This window comes from Sturnira hondurensis, unplaced genomic scaffold (genome assembly GCF_014824575.4).
Source record: "Sturnira hondurensis isolate 20B ecotype Veracruz unplaced genomic scaffold, ASM1482457v3 Scaffold0002840, whole genome shotgun sequence".
Lineage (NCBI taxonomy): Eukaryota > Metazoa > Chordata > Mammalia > Chiroptera > Phyllostomidae > Sturnira > Sturnira hondurensis.
Window position 1 is genome coordinate 10,980,360 of NW_028075471.1, and position 16,112 is coordinate 10,996,471.

Below are 16,112 nucleotides of genomic sequence, written 5' to 3' on the forward strand. Positions count from 1 at the left end.
AAGTTGTACATGTAATCAATTTGCTTTTGGGTGGATATCAATGCCACCTTAGAACTCAGATATGCATACATATCTGAGTTTGTATCCAGAGAAATATATCTCAGCAGGAGGGGAAAGGTCTTTTGAAGCATTATTAAATTAGATGCTCATCCTCCAACTTTGCATTGCTGCACTGAGAGTTCAGATAAGACCAAGTCACTGTCAATATGCACTATTCAAGTTCTTTGTGGCTTTTCTTGTCTCCTCCTCCTGCTTATCTCTTGGTAAAGAAATGGCTCAAAAGTACCACTATAAAAGAACAAGTAGGAGCAATAAAAACTAGCTAAGGTGTAAGTGGCTCACAACATGGAAGATTTAGCATTAGAAGTGGCTAAAATTATGTTTGATGGTTTTATGTGAATTTAAATTATTCCTATAGTATAGGAATAATAATAATTTGACCTAAACCCTGGTCAAATGAAAATACCAGGGTTTAGGCCGAAGAAGGTGATAGTTATAAACTTGGTTTTAGAATCAATCAGGCCTGGTTTGACCAATACTCTTTTTTACTTTGTGCAAGATGCTTAACCCAGCAAGTATTTCTTTCCAATTTTGTTCAGTTAGAGGTATGAAATGATGGTTAATAAGCACCTCAAACTAAACATGTTCAAAACAGAAGCCCTGGTCTTCCTCTGCAACTCTGTTCTTCCTACAGCCTTCCCCAATTCCATCAACAGAAACTGCACCCTCCCACTTGTCCAGTGCACAGCACTTGGAGTCCTTCCAACTCCTTCCTTTCTCTTGTTCCCCATATTCGAGTGCTCAGCTGATCCTTTAGCAGTACCTTAAAAATACATCAGACTCTCATCACTTTCACCACTTTCATTGTGAACATTCTCATCTGAGTTACAGCAGTGGCTTCTTAATGGTCTCTCTGCTTCTATATTTGTTCCTCCTCTAGCCTCTTCTAAATTCAGAAGCCAGAATCACTCTTTTAAAACAAATTCATGTTCCCTCTCAATCCCCCTCTTCCCTCAATAGCTTCCTACTTCATTGAACATAAGCCAAACCCTCGCCAATGTTCTAACCTCCTGTGGCATACCTCCTCATTCCTCTTCCACAACTGTATCTCTATTTCATTTTCTACCTCATCCCCTCTCTCATAGTCATACTGACCTCCTTGCTATCACCAAGATATGCATGGTGTACTCCTGTCTCCAGGTCTGACCCTGGAATACTCTTCTCCCAAAGATTTTCCCAAATCTTTGCTCAAATGTCAGCTTCCAAGTGGAGACTTGCCCGACGTCCTTCAAATTACAGTCTCTCCCTCCTCTTCCTTGCTATTTCTATTCCTCTTCTCTAATTTAGTTTTACCTATGTCACTAATCGCTTTCACATTATACAGTTTACCCTTTCTTTCTTGTTTGTTATTTATAGATTATCTCCCCAACCCCTCAGTGAATTCAAGGATTTTTGTGTTTTGTTTGCTGCTATATCCCCAGCAGCTAGAGCAGTGTCCAGCTTGTAGAAAACACTCAGATACTTATGGGATACATTAATGAATGCATGAATCAGTGAATGAATATATCTAATAGAATCTAGAAGCACTTATGTCACAAGAATTTTTAAGGATTGAGTAAATGTTCTGCACAATGCTTAGCTGTGCACTATACAGACCAAATAAATAACTACTGCCCTTTCCTATTGCCTGTGTCTATGCAGTCCAAAACCAGCTAAGCACTCTTGTGGTTTAATACTTAATTTATGGTCACTAAGCAAAATACTTCACTGGGGACATCTAAAAGAAAGGTTATCTGAGAATGTGATGTAAGATAACAGATGGCAAGCGGCTGCAGGCAGGAGCTCGGAATGCTGCACTGACCTGCAAAGCCAAGACTGACATGGAAACTGTGGCTCTGAGCCACAGACACCACCACACACCCTGAGTGTCACATAACATTTCTCTTCCCCAAAGATGTCACCCTAGAAGATACCTTTGACAGGTGGGAAAATGTAGATATACAGATTTAAAACAGACTACAAAGAAATGTAATAGACAAGAATGGATTCTATCTAGGCCAGGTATTATCTATCTCCATTCCAGGGAGAAACATCCTTAAGCAGAAAACTGAAAACTCAGTTTTTGTTTTTGTTTTGTCTGGAACTTTTGTTCCAGAACATTGTGTCAAAATATCCAACCTGATTTTTTAAAGTTTTCTTTCATTTAGAAAAAGGCCTTAAAATTATACAATATCCAGGACTACGAAACCAGCAGGAGTCCTGAGATTTTGTAACTATACAGTGAATTTGACAGAAACGATTCATTGCCACTGCCTGTACACTCTCCACAAACTAGCCACTACAAGCCTCTCTTTTAAGGGGATAATTGCTACCTAAATACTAGGATCAGGCCATGTCTAGAAAGAGCGAGTTTTCTCTTTGTAAAAAAAATTTTTAAAGATTTTCAGAGAGAGAGAGAGAGAGAAGGGAGGGGGAGAGAGAAACATCCACTTATTTATGCATTCATTGGTTGATTCTTGTATGTGCCCTGACTGTGGATCAATCCCACAAATTTGGAATATTGGGATGATGCTCTGACCACCAGAACTACCTGGCCAGGGAAAGATCTAGTTTTCTTAGTCCCGCAGACCTCTCCATGCAAATGTACAGAATAGCACGTCATGCTATTCTAGGGAGCTGTAAGTGTCAAAACTGTCCAGGGAGAAGCAACCCTTTTCAGAGCTCTGGTCTGGGAACTTTAGGTAAGCAAGTCCAATTTCTGAGTTCCTTTAAAAATCACTCAACACAAAGTGCAGTGTTAAAATTGTTTTACTCAAAATTGTAATTATTTAGCTATCTCTCACTTTTGATAACTAAAAGAAACAAAACCAGAGGTTTTGGGCTAAAAACCCATGGGAAACACTCAGATCCTGAAGACTAGGCGTCTATGGCTTTTGAAATACGCAGGAGCACTAAACCGATTTCCACTTGGACAAGAGACTGTTGCTTTCACGTGCCACACATCAAAATCAGTATTTCGGAAAGTTTTGAAAGCCTTACCAGAAAGGAAGTGGGAAAACATGGGGACGGGGGGTCAGTCACGTCTAGAATCCAAGAATTACAGTTTATAAGATGTTGGGAGACCTGCTTAGCCTCCTGCAGCTCAGTTTTCCTACCTGCACAATAAGATCCATTTCTCGAGGATTACACGAGGATTAGCAGTAATGCACATAAAGTACCAAACCAGGGCTTGGCTCGTAGCACGTGTTCAGTAAATGGGGGCCTTTGTTATCATTTCTCCACTTCCAGCCAAATCTATCTGGTCAACTGCAGATGGGCACCTTTGAGTGCCACATCAAGAACTGTAAGACTGGTTATCATTTGGTGACTGTGATTTTGAGGAGCTCATTATTTTGAGGGGTGAGCTTTTCAGTGGTAGCTGTGTCTTCTATTTTTTCATTAAAGATTTGCATGTGTCCAATTTCTAACCCAGAGATCACTGGTAAGTTTATAATTAGGTAAAAGGCAAAACTCAATATCCAATTATATTTGTTTATTTACTCATGGGAGGATAGGTTTTTACTGATTTGAGAGAGAGAGAGAAACATCGATAGGTTGCTGCCTGTATGTGCCCCAGGCAGGGATTAAACCCACAACCTAGGTATGTGTCCTGACTGGGAATCAAAGCTGCAACATTGTTGGTGTATAGGACCACCTGACCCACCAGGCTAGGGATCAATTTCTAATTTTAAAGGGCTTTTTACACAGTCCATTAGTAATTTAAGGTTTAAGTTAATTCTGGAAGGAGGCACCTACTTGTCTGATGAAGAACCGAGACCTCTTATACACTGGGCACCAGCGTGCATCTCTTCTTTTAATAAAAATGTCCGTGGTCTTCCATCAATAGAGTTTAAACATTGTCAGAAAGGTCCAATATTTCATTAGAGCTTAGGTCCTATCATAAAATTTCTGCTGTTGACGACACTGTCTTGGGTTCCTTTTGCTTCCTTTTCCTCTACTGATAGATTTCTTGTCCAGGGTCCATACTTTGTAGTCACTACTGGTTTCTATGGCCATTGCTAGTACTGTTTTTGAAGGAGAAGAGCTGAGATTGATTTTCCTTCTAGGCCCAGGAGATGTACCACCCAAATGTTCTCTGACCCACCAATCTTAGAATTGTGCCTGTTACTGAGTCTACATATGTGTGCCTGTGTGGGATGGGATGACTTGGAAAGTGGAAAAAGGACATGCAGAGGGGCAGAACTTCAGAAACTTCCTTCCCCAGAAATTCACGTACTGAAAAGCCAAATTAATGTCACACATCTGGAAAAGCAGACCATCTATGTATGGATCCCTCTGACAGGTTCAAAACAAACAAAACAACAAACAGGTGGGGAAATAACGAAGGACAAAAGCTGATGTAATGATTTATCTTCCCCAAGAGGAGGAAGGAAACAAGTTTATCATCTCAAAGATCCTCTGACTTAAAAAATAGGGATTGTTATTCAACATATTTGGGAAGTGCTGCAGACCATACATGAGACTGTGAGAAGGAAAGTTCTTCTGTAAGAAGTCCATAAAATTATGGGAGTTGGAGTGATATTATGGTGATATTATGGTCCCATTGCCAAGGGGACATTTGGCAATGCCTGAAGACATTCTTGGTTATCACAATGAAGAGGATATGCTATTGGCATCCACACTACAGTGCACAAACCAGCCCCATAACCAAGAATTACATAGTCCCAAATGTCAATAGTACCGAGGTTAGGAAACCCTGCTTCATATCTGTTTACAAGCCATGGAACACTTTCTGTACCACCCCCTATCTTAGTCCTCAATCAGAAACCCAGTCTGCTGTTTCTTAGATAAAAGGTGGACTAGGATTAATCCTACTCTTAAAAAAGTACCCCCCCCATCTAAATATTCAACTCTTGACACCAGTTCCTGGATACAGTTGGGCCACTGCACATGTGCTGATTCTATCCTGGATGAGGGAGTGTTTGAAATATAACATCGAAAGAAACATATACATGTGAACTATCTGTGTTATCAGAATAATCCAGATTTTTAACATGTTGGAGTAACCCTAGTTTTCTCAGAGATGTCCATTCTCATGTTATGTCTTTCTTTCCAAAGTTGGTCACTCCTGTCAATGTTGCCATGCAGAGTGCCTGTGGGTCACCCGGGGTACATTTGCATGTCTTAACAACTCCCCTCCTCCCTCCAGGAAAAGAATGAGTGACACTGCTGCTTGGTTTGCAAATTCAGTCTGGTGAGATGACCTGGGGACTCTGGCATTTTAATCTTGAGAATCTCTGACTGACTTGGATGGCTTCCTGGGATCCCACACATAATATTTTATTAAAAATTTAACCCTCCAGAGAGAAGTACTTTCTAACAACTAACCAGTGTCATTCCACAGAGCTTGTGACTGTGCCTTCAACTTTGCCTTTTGACTATGAGTCCTCCCTCTTTTCACCAGATGTCTCCACACAGTTTCTCAATCTTGGCACTATTTCAGCATTTTGGGTCAGATAATTCATTGTTGTTGAGGGCTATGCTCTGTATGTAAAGTGCTCAGCAACATCCCTGGTTTCTTTTCTTTTTATTTTTGCACTATCAAAATGCTTTAATAATGGTGCCTGTAATAGCATGTGATGTCAAGACAGGTAGAAGAGCAGGTACACACAGTGAGACAGGGCTCTCAGAGGACAGGTTGTGAGTGAGGGAAGAGTTTTCACAGCTTCCACGCATTCCTGGGTACCAGACAGCTCTGGGCCACCCCTCCTCCTCTCCTTCCTCCTCAAACTTGCCCTCCTCCTCATCCATGGCATCCTAGTACAAGATAGCTGCTACTTTTATTCTAGATATTAAGCATTTGCTTGTCTACTTCCTTTGTGGGTATGAGGCCCCTGAAAATAGCTGCTATGGCCAGGTAGCACAGCAAGGTGCAGGTTGTAGGCAGCCATCATATTCTCAGCATCGAACATCTGCTGGGTGATCTCAGGGACCGTCAGTGTCTGGTACTGCTGGCTGCCCTGGCTGGTGAGCAGGTGGTAAAGCTGGGTATGAATAAGTGCAGGTGGGGGAAAAGCATCATGTTGACAGACAGCACTGAGCTGGCTAGGAAAGTGCAGGTAGGTGGTGACCCCACTCACAGTGACTGACACCAGGTGGTTCAGGTCATCATAGGTAGGTGTGACCACTTTTAGGATTCTGAAGCAGATGTCATACAGGGCCTTATTGTTGATGTAGTAGGTCTTGTCTGTGTTCTCTACCAGTTGGTGGACTGAGAGGGTGGCACTGTACGGTTGCATCATGGTGTCCAACACCTTGGGCAAGGGCACCATGCTGAAGGTGTTCATGATACTGCCTGGGTGCTCTTCCCTGACCTTGCTGATTAGGAGGGTGCCCATCTCAGACCCAGCCCTGCCCCTGACCCAAGGAGTAAGTTCGTGGAAGCCTTGCAGGCAGTCACAGCTCTTGGCCTCCTTCCTCATGACTCCAGCAGCAAATTGACAAGCTCCACATTTTCCCTGTAGTGCCCCTTGGCCCATTTGCTCCTGGCACCACTCTGACCAAAGACAAAGTTGTCCAGCTGTGAGATTGAAGGGCCCCAAGCGCACACAGTCCAGGGTACCCAGCTCCAAGTTCATGAGCATTGGGGCATGGGCACAAACTTGCCACCAGTGGCCTCATTGCAGTACACATTGATCTGCTCCAGCTGCAGCCTGCTGTCCCCATGGTAAGTGCTAGTAGGGTGGATGCCAAACATCCCTGTCACCTCCCAGAACTTAGCACCAATCTCACTGCAGCACTGGCTGGCCTGCAGGTGCACAATCTTCCTCACGGCAGCGTTGGCAGCAAGTGTGAAAAGACGAAGCAAGAACCCAGAAGTGGTGCACGGAATGCTCCACGTCCCCGGTTTCTAATCACTAGAGACCAGCAACATCCAGAACTCACTTGTGACAACCAAGAGTATCTCCAGACATTGCCCAGTGTCCATTGAGGGTGGGAGTGAGGGTAGAAATTGCTTCCAGTTGAAAATCACTTAATTATCCCGAGGCTTTGAGAAAGTCCTTTAACAAGCTCTCAAAACTGAATTGATTTTAATTGACAGGGCAAGGCACACAGAGCCTCTTTGTGAATGGCCTGCTGAACATCAATCCAACAAGGTCAAGATCTTATGCTACAGAGTCGGGAAGTCCTGATCTATAGAGAAAATGACCTGTACATTGTGAAATCAGTTTCCACGTACAGCTACGAAGATGCTAACTACCATGAACAAACATGATCTTCTGCACAGCACTTCTCCCCGACATTTCCCATGACTGCTAAGGGGTCCCTGATGGTTCATGTCCGATTAAGAGACAACCAATGAGGAGAAAGTAATGATTTCATTAAGAAAGGGAAAACTGAAATGCAGGATTAGGTGAGTTGGTTGGAGAGCTTTTATTAAGTGAAAGGAAAACAAACAGTACACATTTTTGTTTTCAAAGGAATCTGGGCTTTGACTGGGAGCAGTGGATAGAAAATACGAGTCTGTATATGTCCAAGTATACTGACAAGACTTGCTATGAAAGTGTGTTATTTCCCTGGGAAAGGGGGGGGGGGGAATAAGGAACAACAGCATTCCCAGAGGCTTTTCATTTCAGCTGCCTGGGTGGGAGGAGGTGAAGGGAGGGAGGGAGAAGGAGACAAGAAGAGAAAGCCACAGGAAAAAAGCCAATAAAAAACGAGGAAGGTTTCTGTTTATGCTGAGCTCTGGCTAGAGTATTCGTTTTTATTACGATGTTACAGCACAAATCTGAGATTGAAAACTGCTTTGTAAAATGTGTCAAAAATTTTAAAGTCCTGAAATAAGTCCAGACCTACTCTTCACTTCCTTGTGAAGTAAAAAATACACTTTTAACATATTTATGTTTTTCTAAGAAAAATTTTAAAGTGGCCTGTTTTGAAAATTTTCAAATTTAAAGAGAAATGGCAAGAGCATACCACGAACTCTTAATCCACTTACCCAGACCCCCCAACTTGCAACATTTCACCACACACTCCTTCTTACCTACACATACATATACATATGCCAGTATTATTTTGTCTTTTCCTGGACAATTTGAGAGCAATTTTTAGACATAATGTCCTATCACCTCCAAAACACCAGTTTCCCCAAGTCAGGGATATACAGCTGCCCAAGTCAGGAAATCACTGACACAACAGCATTGTCCAATCCTATGTATTTTTAAAATGATTCCTTCCCACAAATTAACCTTTATTTACACATGTCTATGCTAACGCAGTAAGGAGTTCAGCTCCTGAGTAGCTCGGCTCATTCATTCATTTCTATATTGTTTACAGGTATATCCACATTGAGAAAAGCAGCAGGTTTGAACAGTGGGCCTCTTTAGCCCAAAGGAAATTAAGGTTTGAGTGAATTAAATAAATGCTTTGGAAAAGACGTTTTTCACTTCTACTGTCTGTGTCTACATTTCTTCCTCTGTCTGTCTAAGAAAAGGTAACCAAACCCACTCTTTTTTCCCTGTTATATTTTCCCTCCCTTCATCTTACACAGCTCCTAACCATAATCAAGTCTTATCATTCACCTGCTACAAGGACCAGGAGAGACAGCGGCAGTGGGGAACCAGGGGAACTAGACAGGAAGAGAATGCAAGGCCAGAATCCAGAATGGCTGGCTGTCCTACCAGTGGGAATGAGTAAGGCTTGCCAACGTAGAGTTACATCCTTGCAGCTTAGCTTCGGCTCCAAAAAGAGTTTGGGAGATATCTCAAAGCACTTCATTTGTTTTAGCTCAACTAGAGAGCTTTTAGTGGGAGATAATGTTTTTTTTAAATATTTTATTTATTTATCTTTAGAGGGGAAGGGAAGGAGAGAAGGAGAGAAACATCAATGTATAGTTGCTTCTCGTCCATCCCCTGCCGGGAACTGGCCTGCAACCCAGGCATGTGCCCTGGCTGGGAATCGAACTGTGATCGTGTGGTTCGCAGGCCCATGCTCAATCCCCTGAGCCACACCAGCCAGGGCATGAGATCATGTTTTGATAAATTTTAATTTTATCATTTCAGAGTTTATTCGTAGCATAATAGCATGCATGTTCTACAACAAGCCTTATCATCACAAACATCTGCAAATTCCCCCACGGGCTTTAACACAGTCTAACTTATCATCCGATTATCTCTATATCTACCAAATAAAGAAAACACTTAGATTTATTACCTCAAGTTATTGTATTTCTTTTTGTATATTAAAATGTCAGAAATAGTACCTAATGTGTGTTTGCTCAGTACTATGTGCTTCCCCCCACCTCAGAATCATCTAGAAGACCCAAATTTTGCACTTTACTGCTTGGTTTAATTTTAAAGGAAACCGTTTTCTCATGTGTATCCCCTTAGAGCTCTGAGCAAAATTTGTAAATGGCTCATTCATTCCAGAATGTTTCAAGTAGTTACAACCCAGGAGAACAGAAATCTTAGATGGTAGGCTTTGTCTTTCCACAGAGGATGCATTTTACCACTTCACCAACTAAACATTATTCTGAGATTACACACTGGTTAATACCAGGGGTTTGAAAGTCAGAGATCCCGAGTTCAAATTCTGCTTCAGCTACTTCCTATCAGTGTGACCAAAAAAAAAAAACAACTGGTTGACTTTTCTGATGGTGCTAACTTCATCAAATAGAGAACGTTAAATTAGATTATGTGAGTAAACCGCTTTGGCACATTTCCTAGCAAAAAGTAAATGTTTCAAAATGTGGTTGTTACGTTAAAGAAAAAAACAACATCCTCCCTAAAATTATGGAGGGAAATGTGGTAGATACTTAAGACAGACATGAGCAGAGGAAGCTGAGCCAGGTACAGGTACCCATGGCAGATAGCCATGGGTGTCAGGCAATGGACAAAATAGGGAAAACAAGATCTTGTCCTCAGGGTAACCTTTCTTCCCCTAGCATATTGCTGGTCATCCGGTTTTGACTTCTTGACTTTTCATATTGCTAGTCTTGTGGTTTCAACCCTCTCCTGACCTTTCATATCACTGGTCATGCAGTTCAAACCCTTCCCTGACCTTTTCTGCCCTGACATGTCACTAGTCATGAGGTAGACCCCTTGCAAGACCACTCCCTTAAGCATTAAGCCCTCGGGATAACAGCTGGACCTCAGTTGTGTTTCAGCTCCAGGCCCAGAAAAGTAGCAAAACCAGACAAAGGCGCCACGGCTGACATCAGGGCCAGTTGCATTGACTCATGGCTGCCTGCCTTGGTGCTGACCAATCAATCAGTGGAGATCATGACCCTTAGAGGACACACCTGGAAAGCTGATGAATATTCTATTGAGATCCTCCCCTAAAATCTCTGCCCTTAAAAGCCCTTAGGATGGAGGACCCAGCACACTCTCCCCCTTGAGAGCACACCCGAATTTTTTCCATCCCCGCTCTTACCCCTCATTGGTGTGCTGCCTTTACCTTTCTTTCTCCTAAGTCCCAAGGGCCCTTCTTTTGCCTCTGTAACTTGTTTTCTGACTCCAAAACTTCTTGTACCTCTATGACTTTTAAATAAACTTTTTCTTATGGTTTGAGTCTTGACTCTGAATTCTTTCTTAGCCAGAACTCAAGTATTGAGGCTGCTGAACCAAGGTCCAGTCTGACTCCAACTGTCCGACAGCTGGTGCCATTTTCCCCACCAACAGAAGTACATTGTGCAAAATTAAAGGAGAGAAAAACTGCTCTTTGTGGATAACTGAAACTATTCACTCACCCACTTTTTGAGGTATTTCAGGGAAAAGGGGATCAGGAAGAATTTTTTTAATTGTTTCCCATTTTAGTGCACAGATAACCCGAGAGTAAACATAATAAATTTGTAAGAACTTTTAAAAAACAAACCACCTGAATGGTTTAGTTTAATTCAGGACACATTGCCCTAAAGGAAAAAAACAAACAAATTTTATCTGGCCACTGGAAAAGGGAATTGATGACATCATAAGTCAGCTTGCAGCCAATGTTGTTGCATAAACCTTAATTTTGGGGAGCATCAGTATGAAATATGAATGTGAATGAATCCATAAGGGTTTTCTTAACATTGCAGCAGCTAAGTTTTGGGAAGTTAAATGATGGCAATTACAGTAATGGAAGAGACATTACCTCAAGCTTGCTTCTTCTGAAGTGTCTTTGAAACAGAGCCCTGCAAAGCTAATCAGCTCAACCTTCACCTACTGGGCTCAGTAAATGTGAAAGGAAAGCTTCTACAAGGTGGCTACCTGGTGGTTTCCGTTTTTGTCTTCTCCTATAAAGCATCAATCAAGCCTTGCCCTTTCAGCTCACTGAACACATAAACATTCTTTCTCCTTAACTGAACTTACTGCCACAATGAACTTGAACTCTGAGATGCACAAGAGGAGCGTTTGTTTTAACAGCTGTTTTTACATTGCGGCCCTGGAGTTACTACTCCCAAGACAGCTGGTTCTGATAGCCTCTCTTTTTTATTGTCCTGTTTTTTTCTAAAGCCCAGCTGTCAGGGAACACCCACTGAAGTGTTTCAGAACAAAGGCACAACACAAAAGAATGGAAAGAGAATGCTACTCTTTGCAGGGAAGTGCGTCCTATGTAGGGCCTCTTATATGCTGGTACAGGGTTTTCTCCCCAACTTATTTTTATAAGTTTATTGACTTCTTTGCTAGTTTATTATTATTAAAGTTGCACTGTTGCCTGAGGTTGCCTTGGCCAGTGTGGTAGCCACCAGTTACAGGTGGCTGTTTGAATTTAGAGTAATTAAAATTAAATACAATTCAAAATACACTTCCTTGTGGAACTTAGCTACATTTCAAGTGCTCAATATTAGCCCATGTGGCTAGTGGCTTCCATATCAGAGAACAAAGAGAGAACATTTCCATCAAGATAGAGAGTTACTGGGCTGTATTGGCCAAAGCACAACCTTTTTCTAAGAGGAGGAAAGGGGACGCAGATTTGGCTAAGAGTGATGGCTTTGTAGAGTCAGCCGATGCTGACTATCTTCCATGTAATTTCCTGCACACTCTTTTCTGGGCTGCCCAGGATGTGTTGTATTAATCTCTGGAAAGGGAAGTCGTGGTCATTAAAACCATTCATGAAAATGATCCCACTTTAGAGGGAACAACAAGAAGCAAAGGTGGTGAGTGGCAACACACAGATTCCAGATCTCATTGTATCCACTGCGTAGCAAAGGGGGAACTTGCTCTTTGGCCACAACTTCCCACATGTGTGTGGAGGCTGAGAACTGCCGCAGGGAGCGGAAGCCAGCCCGGGCCTCCACTTATCCTGGCTCTCAGACCATGGAACTCACTTCCAGGTTCTAATGTAAAAGTGAGCAGAAGGATATTCCCTGCTAGGAGGTTTTTAAATGTTCCATGCCATCAGCCAGGGAGCATTCATACCTGAAAATGGTTGGGCAATTGCACATTTAAAAGGAAAGACAGGATTGATAATTTGTATTTATTAAACAAAGTTCATGAGCAGCCATAAAGATCATATATATAATATATAATATAAATAATATACATAGTATATATGTATATAATAGATGATATATACATATATATACATATATGTATATACACACACGTACACATAATTATATGCATATACACATATACACATATGTATATACAATATATACATATATAACAATATATATATTATTTATATATATGGGCAAAGGTAGGTTTACAGTTGTGAGTACATGAAACAATTTATCCTTGTACTATTAATTTATTATTTTATTATTTATTATTATTAACATAATTTTGCTCACCTTTCTCTATATATCCTAATAGCAATATATATTTTTATTTTTATGGTTGTAGTGAGACTGCCAGGAAAAAAAGGGTCTATTCTTTAATTACAGGTGTAATTTTATTCCTTTAATGCTGACTTTTTTCCCACTAGAATGAAGAGCTGACTCGTTTATTGCTATATCCTTAGCATCTGGAACAGAGCCTGGTTCACAGGAGGCACATAAAAAGTACTTGCTGAAAAATGAATGACTTTTATTTTTTAAGGAATGACCCAGAGTTTTTTCTTCCCCCTCATAAAATAAATGCTCCTCAACTGCATTTACTAGTCAGGATTGCCTGCCAGTCGCTCAGACTTGGACTCACCTCTGCCTCCCACCCCGAACTCCAGGCCCGATGCCTTCCATTCCAGAAGGGCAGCTCCCTGATGTGCGTCAGCACCAGGACCTTCCCTCTTCCTCAGAGTCTCATCAGCCTCCACCCCCTGACCCGCCCCTGTCCTCACCTTTGTACAACTGTAAGAGTAGAAATCCGTCAAGCTATCACAAACTATCAGCTGTCAGAAGGCATACATTCAATCACTATAAATACTAGGGGGAAAAGAACAGCAAAGTTTTATGTCCAATGAAATAGATGCAGGACAGTGTTGGGTTGGTTTGGAACACATTTTCAGAAGAGAGGTTTATAAAGTCTTAATCTACACTGAATGCAGGTAAATTTAATAATTTCATATGTTGTGATATTTTGATTTAAAAAGTTATCTTATTTTTATACTCCAATTGGATAAGCCAAAGAATGTGTTTCTTATTTCTTTTTTAAAAGGCACTCAAACAGTATGTTTAAAATGTGTCTTTGTTAGTAAAAACATCTCATATTTATAAAAAATGTATATGTATTTAATGTGATATTCCTTGTGGTCAAATCTTTACATCATGCTCCTAATCTGGCTAACATTATATCTTTAAAATGAAAGAGAGATGTGTTTTGCCATTCCCTCAACATAGCTAGCTATTTGAAGTGCTCCTAACTGCTGGCTGTGGGAATTCACCACTAACAGTGCTAAATTTGGATTTTCTGTCATTGGAGTGAAATGGGCAATGTTAGCTCAGTAGTGCTGAGGCTAGGTGGGGTGTCTGTTGGCGCGTCCTTTACTGAATATGAACAGGAGTTTAAATGTTTCCTTTTGAACATAGGTTGTTTGTTTCTATCAAGATAAGCAGAATTAATACAGCTAGTATACTGACATTGAAGTCTTCTTATCCCTAAAGTAGATTATCATATAGTCAAATATATTTATAAAAACACCTCTGTCTCAGGGTAACATGGGGGTTGAATGTGATGTGTATCCACTTGACTTGGCTTGGTACATAGTTAATGCTTGGTAAACATTAGCTATAGTCATCTGTTTTCAAGAGTTATTAGTTTCACCTTATAAAGTTACTATTTTCACCTTATTCAGCACCTTATAAAATGTGAAACTCATATAAAAAACTCCCTTACTTTAGTCCTTTCACCCTCAATTACCATAATAAGTGATATTAAAAACTGGAGGCCTCCTAGGGGGATGTGCAATCAACAGGAGACTGGGCTCACCTTTATGAATTATAATTTTTTGAAAAGTGTGACTCTCTTAAAAGTTACAAGCTTATTATTTCAGTATTTATTTTTCTTTAATAAGAAATGTTTTCTGAAATGCACTGCAGGCTGGCAAATAACAGAACTGACAAATGGTGATGTACTTTACTGTTACCTGAACACAAAGAATAAGGCATGATGAAATTCACACACTTCAGGTGAGCTCTTTCCTATACCTAGTCCTCTTACATGTGTAGAATCATTTCTTCTAATCACTAATTTTATCTTCTGGCTATATTTTATTATTATCTACAAATTCAATAAATGGAGCATTACTGATTCATAGTTCAGGCTCAATAAATCAGGACAACAGTATTAGAAAAGAAAAAATCCAACAACTGTTAAGCCTCATATATTTTTGTTTATATCACTAAGCATCAATTCCAATTCAAAAATATTTGAAGAAGTATTCCCCTTTAGATTATACATTTTAAACTATCCAGTTACATAAAGTATGTCATTTGGCTACTCAGATTTGGAGAGGAATGGTACAGGTTGGAGGCAAATAAAATTAAAGTGTACCTTTTAAAAACCAAAAGAAACATACAAATGAATTTCTAATTCACATAGCCTATTTGACTTTACAGTCTGCTAATAAACACCGATTTTTAAACATTACATATAAAATTAAATAACATAGAAAAATAAATTATACTTTATTATATAAACACATAGAAATCTGTACTGCTCAAAATATTCAGATAATACTAGGCTTGGCTGCTTAAAGTTGTATTCAGAAAATATGAGTGATATTTATATTCTTTATTTTTTACTAAAGAGAAATGCAGTGAGGTGATAAAATCGCTGATGTCAAACATTTCCTCTTTCTACCTACAAGAGCTACGAACTTTAATATGAAAATGAGGTAGACAAAATTCATAAATCGGCCAGGCAGAAACAAAAGCACCGTTCCTTTGTGAAATCATAAATTCTCATTGTTTGGGTTAACAAGCATTATTCCAAAGCACCTAAAGCAAGGCTAAGAGAACATTTTTAGGGTTGTCATGGAAAACAAAATGAGCAATGTCTCCTATAAAAGACTAGTCTGCAAGATGATCGATCAGCTAGCAGATACAAGGAGCAAGGCAAAAGAGGTATGCCATGGGACCAGCTTGGATGGGTAATATCTTTCACCTAGCCCCTTTTTTACTTTAATTATCTGACAAGTCAGTTTCTCTAGAAGTACAGATTTCTAACCTACTTTGGGCTGCACTTGATAGTACAGAGTTCTCTTTCCAATGTATCCCTCTAGACAGAGTATGTGTGCATTCACTGCACAGTCAGCTCCTGAGGCTGGCTTATCCGTGGTAGAACCTGACTTCAAAAACAAAATAGTCTTAACTAATAGTGCAAGGACACATTATGAAGAGAACAGAAATGGCTGAATTTTTGGAGGATGTTTCTCACCATCGATTCATCGTGACTTGAGGTAGAACTAAGGGCCTAAAACAGGTACTTGAACCCTATGTTCACAGGAGCTTCAGTTTAGAGACTAAAACTAACACCGTTTTGGAATTTCTCTCCTAAATATTGTTCCTTAGTAACAATTGTTGAACTAAGCTGTCTCCATTTTGACTTTGGAAAAAGCCTCCTCACAGTGGCAGCTGCTTCTCCATGCTATCTCCAGCATGGGAGTCCTTGGGGACGAAAGCAAGCTGCTGAAGGACTAATCGTTAGCCTTGGTCTTTGATAAATTTAGTCTGCTTTCTGTTGCAAGCAACA

The 16,112-nt window shown here is 40.5% G+C and overlaps 1 protein-coding gene and 1 pseudogene across 3 annotated transcripts in view; both read right to left on the reverse strand.

The window, feature by feature from the left end:
• ADAMTS9 (ADAM metallopeptidase with thrombospondin type 1 motif 9) overlaps nt 1-16,112 on the reverse strand; it is a 176,543-nt gene that overhangs the window by 53,196 nt on the left and 107,235 nt on the right. The gene's annotated exons all lie outside the window — the stretch shown is intronic.
• LOC118983614 (tubulin beta-4B chain-like) lies at nt 5,804-15,808 on the reverse strand (annotated as a pseudogene).